Here is a 7,868-nt window from a genome sequence, read left to right on the forward strand (position 1 = left end):
ACCCTAGAGCACTGCTGGTAAAGACCTCACAGCATGTTCACGACTCTCAGACTCAGCTTCGGATCTCCCCAAACCTTCTATGGGAAGCCTTGTTTCTACAATGCAGAAATTGCAAAGATGCAGGACAGACATTAGGAAAAGGTGGCCCGATCTCAAAAGAAGTCTGGTCTTCCCAAGTTAGAATTCGGAAGGCTGTAAAGATACTCCTTTCCTTAGAAGAGCTCCTGGGGATTTTACCTTTTCCTTCTTAGTGGAGGGAAAAGTAAATCACTTCCTTAAAAAAAAAAAAAAAAAGAGACCAATGACATTAAGGACATTCTTAATAGAAAATGTTTTATTAAGAGGAGGCACACAACAGAAGAATTTAAAACCCTGCCCATGATCACCTATTACCCATCACTCAAGGTAAAAGTATAGAATGTGGGCATGAAACCAGAAAAACTCCCTAGAAGCTCTGGGGAAAACAATAGTTTCCTCAAGGGAGGTCTAGTAGGGAAAATGATTTTTTTTTTCTTTTAAGCCTTTTTTGATGAATGATTAATCAACTATACTTCTGAACTACTCCTCACTGCTGGCACCATTTGTTGTGCTGTTTTTCCTTTTTCTTTATGGTATTATCCAGGAAGTACCATGGTGTGTGCAAATGAATACTTTTATGGTTTCCATTCTAGACAGAGCACAGATATTTCTGACAAACTCATTTTTTCTTCATAGTTATTAGAGAGAAGTTGATCCCACAGAGAGAACAAGTAACCAGAGAAAATGGACTAGCATGCTCGGATTGGAGAAGTGAGTTATGCATGACCCATGGCCATGACCAGCTCTCAGAAGACCATAGTGGATGTAAGCAAAAGCTTTCCTATACACTGAATAATAAAGACTAAAGTTGCAAGGACTGACCAGTGTTATTCAACTTTCTTAATGTTTTCTTCAATTTTTAAATTTAGTACACAATTCTCACCTTTCCCTCAAGATTCTGATGTAGATTTATTTTAGAGGAATCTGTCACTACTGAGTACTCTTACTTTGCTAGGAAGATTTTGCCAAGTTTTGTTTTCTGTAGGTTGTGTTATAAAAGTGATAGGGTGGTTTTTTCTTTAATTTTTTCAAACATAAAAGAGTCACATTTAATATTCTTTTGAGAAGTCGCTTGCATTCCAAAAATTTGAATATGCTTTCTTAAAAATCAAGACTATTTTCCCTGACCTCCTGCATATCTAGTTGAAAATGCCTGGACAGAACCTTGAAATATGTGGAAGCGAAGATTTTTAAATAAAGATGCTGATGCAAGATGTGCACATTTCAACGCAGAACTGACTACATGGGACAGAGTTGTGAGGTTGTTTAAAGCAATGAGGACACATATCACTTAGGGTCAAAAGTCTCTTTATAAAGAGAGCCAACATATTAAGAAGTGTTTCTGCCCACTGCTCTGCGCAGGGCATCCTTGACCTCCTTATTCCTCAGACTATAAACAACAGGGTTCAGCAGGGGAGTGATGATGGTGTAGGTCACAGAGAGAAGGAGGTCTTGTTCTACAGAATTTTCTGACTTGGGCTTGAGGTAGGCAATGGAGGCACAGCCATAGTGGATAATGACCACAGTGAGGTGGGAGGCACAGGTGGCAAAGGTCTTCTTCCGGCCCTCAGCTGAGGCAATCTTGAGGATGGTGGAGATGATAAGGACATAGGAGATAAAGACCAGACCCATGGGGACCAGGATTACAAACAAACTGACAACAAAATTGATTATCTCATTGATAGTGGTATCAATACAGGATAGTTTCATGACAGGGAGGATGTCACAGAAGAAATGACCAACTACTCTGTTACAAAAGGGTAAGGTAAATATGGATGCCACTTGGACAGCTGCCATGGCCAGGCCAATACCAAAGGCTCCACACATCAGCTGGACACACACTCTATTGCTCATGATGACTGTGTATCTCAGGGGATTGCAGATAGCCACGTAACGGTCATACCCCATTGCTGTGAGCAGGAAGCAGTTGTTGATGGCCAAGGTAACAAAGAAGAACATTTGGGTGGTACAACCTGCCAGGGAGATGGGCTGCTTCTGGGCTATGAGGCTGGAGAGCATCCGTGGAATGATGACTAGGGTGTACACTGTCTCTGAGCTGGCCAGAGTGCTCAGGAAGAAGTACATAGGGGTGTGGAGGTGATGGTCAATGCGGATGATGGTCACAATGATGATGTTACCAGCCAGGGTTAATGTGTACAGGATGAGAAAAACCACAAAGAGGGTGATCTGGTGTTCACGGAATCTGGAGAATCCCAAGAAAACAAACTCTGTCACTTCTGTGAGGTTCTTTCTGTGCATTCTTTAATGCAATGTGTGAAAGCAAGGCAGGGAGTCAACGTGGACAAATGCCCATCATAACGTGGATTCTAGAACAGGGATAGACAAACAGATACAGAGTACACCAAAAGAAAAAAAGTCAAGAACTTTTCTCTATAATCAAGAGCATACTAGTTGACATAATATGACTACTCCCTCCTTCCCCCTTTTCTGTTTTTGCTGTCTCCTTAATTTTCCCTTAAGCATCTGGCCAAGGAATTGCCCATATGTGAGACCACAGCCCGTATCTTTTCAGAGTGTCATTGTGAATGTGATATTTTTGTAGTGCATGGAGGGGAAGCTTTTTCCTTTGTGGTGTGTGTGCTATGGGGGCCCTGTCTCATGCCATCTGGCTTTGCTGTGTCACTGTCTTAGGGAAGTGCACATAGCTGTGACAGAGATAAAGGGGTGACAGAGTTAGACTTACTGAGTTAGAACCAGTGTGGATAGCTTCTGGTCACAGTTCGGGGGGAACAGAATAAAGTCAGGGAGAGCTGAGACTGACCTCCAGAAACACTTCAGCAGCCATGAAGATGAGATGGTCTACGGGAGACAAACCATTGACAAACTTGACTTGTGAAAATGTTAACAAGGACTTGAGAAATGGGGACGAGTAAACTATAGAGAGAAGGGTAAATTGTTGGAAAAGAGAGAGGAGAGATAGCAAACAACTGAAGGTTAGAAATGAAACAAAAGATAATTGATTTCTTTTCAGCAGGAAGAATTTTAAGAATGAAGAGATGTAATATTGGATTTAAAATTGTTTGCTAGTCTAATGACCAAAAAACACATGAAAAATGCTCAAAATCTCTAATCATCAGAGAAATGCAAATCAAAATCACAATGACATAATGCCTAACTCCAATAATAATGATTTCTATCAAAAAGTCCCCAAACAACAGGTGCTTCTGTGGAAGCGGAGAGAAAGGGGCACTTACACCATTGGTGGGACTGCAAGCTCATACAGCCTCTATGGAAACTGAAAATTATCCTGAAGAACTAAAAATAGACCTACCATCTGATTCAGCAATCCTACTTACTAAGTAGTTAGCCAAAGGAGAAAAAAGATATTTTATAAAAAAGACACTTGCACTCGAATGTTCATAGTACTACAATTCACAGTTGCAAAGATATGGAAACAACCAAAGTTCCTATCAATTCATGAGTAGATTAATAAAAGATGGTGTATGTACATCATGGAGTACTACTCAGCCATCAAAAAGATGAATTAATACCTTTTGCAACAATCTGGATTGAACTGGAGATCATTCTTCTAAGTCAACAGAAAAACAAACACCACACGTACTCAATATTAAATTGGAACTAGCTGATCAACCCTTACATGCACATATGGAAGTGTAACTCAGAGGGATCAAGCAGCTGGCAAGCGGGTGGGGAGGGGTTGGGTAAATTCACACTGGGTGAGGGACACACTTATAACTTTCACCTGATATGAGCGAAAGTAAATTATATAACCAAAATGCGTGTATCCCTGTAATATTCTGAAATTTTAAAAAGTTGCTTGCCAAACTGTATAATGATGAAACTCCCCTAAGAGCCCCATGCCTTCATTTAAAGTTTCTGTATATAAAATCTTCAGTTAGAGTGTTGGGGAAGTGGAGTGAATTGGGTGATGGCACAGTGCAGAAAAATGCACCACATGGAAGGGACAAAATTCAGAGTGAGGAAGAAAAACTCTTTGACAGTAATGACTGGAAGAAAGGCCCTCTCCTGCTCAGCCTCCCCCTTGCAAGCACACACAATATTTCCTAGAAATTTGGTGAGGGACTCTGAGCTTGCCACTGTATATCATACAGAGGTTTGAACCATTTTTACTCAAAGAGCAAGTTAACGTCTGCAGGCTGGAGGATTTGGGTACATTTAGGGAACTGCCAGTAGGAATGTGGGAAACATTGTGGGTGTTCTGGGACATACTCCATTATGGAAAATAAGGAAGCAAACATTTCAAGTAGAAATGACTGTCACTAATAGCTAATGTAATTTATATTGAAAGCCCGTCGAGATACCAGTGAGATAGGCGAAGATTAGAGAGTGACAGTGCAACTGTGAATGGCTCTTTAGAAAGGAAGGCATAGAGCTATGACTACATACATTTAAGTTAACTAAAATTACAGAGAATTAAAATTCAGTTTCTTAGTCACGCTAGTCACATTTCAGGTGCTGCAAAGCTCCATGTGACTAGTGGCTACCCTGCTGGACAGTACAGCTGGCAGACGATTTTTCCTTCCCTAATGAAAGTCCTGTTGAGCTGTGCTGGGAGGATGTCTTCCTGAAGGCAGATGTGTGGAATACACACAACAAAAGCTACTGAAAGAAGAGTAGTATGATGTGCAGCCATATGGTTAAGAATATTTGCGTGTGTGTGAACGTTCCTGAATATTTTGTACACGTGGGGTAGAAGTCTGAAAGAATATCATTATGAGCTAACTGCTATGTTGTGGTGGGCATGAGATTGTAGGGAACCTGGACTTTTCATGCTGTGATATTTACTGTGATGATTATGACATCTATTTATTTATTTAGTTAGTTTTGAGACAGAGTCTCACCTGTCGCCCTGGATAGAGTGCCACAGTATCATAGCTCACGGCAACCTCAAACTCTCTGGCTCAAGTCATCCTCCTGCCTCAGCCTCCCAAGTAGCTGGGACTACAGGTGCCCACCACATCACCTGGCTATTTTTTAGAGACCAAGGTCTTGCTCTTGCTCATGATGGTCTGAACTTGTGAGCTGAAGCAATCCACCTGCCTTGGCCTTTCAGAGTGCTAGGATTATAGGTGATAACTCTTATTTTTAAAATATTTTAATTTGGGGCATACATTTATGGTTCATAAATAATTTGGAGGAGTCAAGGAGAAGGGTCACTGAGAACAGGTTAGATTCAGCAAGAAGGAGACTGCCAATGACCTTACTGGCCAGTAGAGACCTGAAGTCCTGAAAGGCCTGATTGCGTGGAATAAACAAGGAAGATTTTTGCTGCTATGTAGGTGAGAACCACAGGACTCGGGGCCTTTTCTTTCCCTTGGTGAGCCTATGGCAGTGAGTGACAAAATAGGGTTAAGGAGATAGTGTGCTAGAAAACTGTGGACATGTTTGGAGTAAAGAAGAGGGAAAAATACAAAACTGAATTGAAGAGGGAGGAAAGGTCAGATACCCTGGTCTTTTTAATCTAGGAGCTGAAAAGTGCTTTTTTCACCCCCAAATCAGCCACCGATTTGTTGTGTTTCATGTAAATATCAATTTGCCTTCTTTGAATAGTTAAAGAGATATAGAGGGCATGATAATGACCCACCAGACATAAGCAAAGTGGGCCGGGTACGTGAGGAAACACAAGTACGTTTCTTGCCTATTTACACATTTGGATTGGATTGAGTGGTCAATAAAAGAATATCTGAAGACAAGATATTCTTAAAACTTGTGGAAACAAACACAAAAAGGAAGGTCAGATCAAGATGTGGGGCCAAGAACAGCCTCTTCAAAGCAAGGCTTTTCCCATATTGCTTAGTATTTATTTGGAGGACAGGTTTGCAGTGCGTGAAGGAAGGGAAAACCTGTTATGCAGGGGAGCTGTCCCTTCTCCTGTCTGAGAACTGTCCCTTCTCCTATTTGAGAGCTATCCATTTACATGCCTGGGAGCTGTTCCATTGTCCTGTCTGGGAGCTGTCTGTTCTCTTATCTGGGAGCTGTCCCTTCTCCTATTTGAGAGCTGTCCATTTACTTGCCTGGGAGCTGTCCTTTCTCCTGCCTGGGAGCTGTCCCTTCTGTCTGGGAGCTCAGCTGTAGGGCAGTGCTCAACACTCTGTTTAGCTAAAGCAAACCAATAAACTTATAAGAGCCCTGCAGTAATTGGGATCTGTCCTCCAGAGAGCACAAAGTAGTGCCAACTATACTTCCTGGAGTAGGTCTTGTCCTCTCACCCTGATTGTTCCAAGCCTTTCTCCTAACCACATGGCTCTCCCTGAGAGTTCTCTTATGTTTTTACTGTATTTTCTTATTTATCTTTTATAGTCCCTTATGAGATTAAGAGCAATGGCTTGGTAATCTCACTTTTCAATCAGTCTCTTTTTGAGACTAAGAAGCAATCTAAAATTGTTACCGTGAGGAACTGATGGCTCAAATGTCTCTGGAAGTAAGGGAGGGAGGCTCCCATGAAGACACGGGAAATTTGGGGTATAGGAGGCAAGCATACTGTTAGTCCGCCTCGGCCTTCTGACAGTCGCACATAGGAGAAATCAGGGATCAAAGAGCACCGTGGTTTACCTTAGGAAAGGAGAAGAGGTCACAGTGGGTACCATGGAATCAAAGAAGTGTGCGGAATGGGCGGGTTGGGTCCACCAGCGGAGGTTGGCTGGAGTGAGTTCTCAGTGGTTAGCAGGGGGCTGAGTGAACTTAAGGACTATTTTAGCAACACATGGCCACCTACCTTTTTTCCTCCTATTGGTTGCTTTTTTTGAGTCTCTGCCCAGCAGGAGGAGAAGCCCTTCCACCTCCCCGATCAGCCTTCTCTGCGGCTGCACCCTAAGGGCGATTCTGTGTAAGGAACACACCAGTGGATAATCTCAAAAGCATGGCCGAGAACAGAAAGGAGCTTTCAAAATGATTTATACATTCCAGAAGGATAATAACCCCGTGGGAGAGTAAAAATACTGAAATGTGCTCATGCATCAAAATCTTAGTCATGAAGTCAATATTCCTACTAGAGGAAAAAGAAAAATAAAGTGGAGAGGAAAACACAATTCGAGGATGTAAAGGAAATACCATTGGCAAAGGGAAGTCATTACTATAAAAGTCATGAATGCCTGATATTTCCCAATACTTATAAGCAGAATTAATGCCTGGAAACAGTCTATGTTTTAAGAAATTAAAATATGCAAGGCAGGCTAAGCCTCTGTAATCTATTTTGTGCATAAAGGAATTGTGCAGATTAAAGAAATGAAGCTAACGCATTTTTGCCAGTTTCTTTTCCTTTTCTTTTCTCCCTCTTTCCTTTCCTTTTTAAATAAAATAAATCTAAGGAGTCAAGGATGAAGGTAATGACTTTCCCAGAAACGGATGATTGCACCAACAGTTCAAATAAACAAAGAGAATCACAAGTTTTCTTTGGGACAGAAGCCCCTCCCCACCTTCTTGAGAGTGGAATCTCTCTGTGTTCTTTTTGGTCTTAGAACATGCCAGGTGATTGTGACTTATTTATTGATGATGATTGCAATTCATTTTGGGGGAAAAAGAAATAGCAGAATTTTGGTGTCTTTCAAAGCTTAGCCTTGTTAGTTCTAGGGCAGACTTAATAGATCACTTACATTTCACCGTATTCTGGCTGAAGCACAAGGTGATGTTCACACTGTGTCCCTCTGGCCCTGTTGGCATCGCCTTTAGAATTGCTGTCCCCTTAAACTCTGTGATTAGGGAGAGAGTCTCAGAGGAGAAGCTCTGTTGTCTAGCTCCTGTCTCTTGGGTTAATTTGCCAAGAGACTTGCCATGTCTCCCATGAGTAT

The 7,868-nt window shown here is 41.7% G+C and overlaps 1 pseudogene; it reads right to left on the bottom strand.

Annotated features, from left to right (window-relative positions):
• Window positions 1–1,387: 1,387 nt before the first annotated feature.
• On the bottom strand, window positions 1,388–2,337 carry LOC100955996 (annotated as a pseudogene).
• Window positions 2,338–7,868: the final 5,531 nt, after the last annotated feature.

This window comes from Otolemur garnettii, unplaced genomic scaffold (assembly GCF_000181295.1).
Source record: "Otolemur garnettii isolate 467f Iridium unplaced genomic scaffold, OtoGar3 scaffold00091, whole genome shotgun sequence".
Lineage (NCBI taxonomy): Eukaryota > Metazoa > Chordata > Mammalia > Primates > Galagidae > Otolemur > Otolemur garnettii.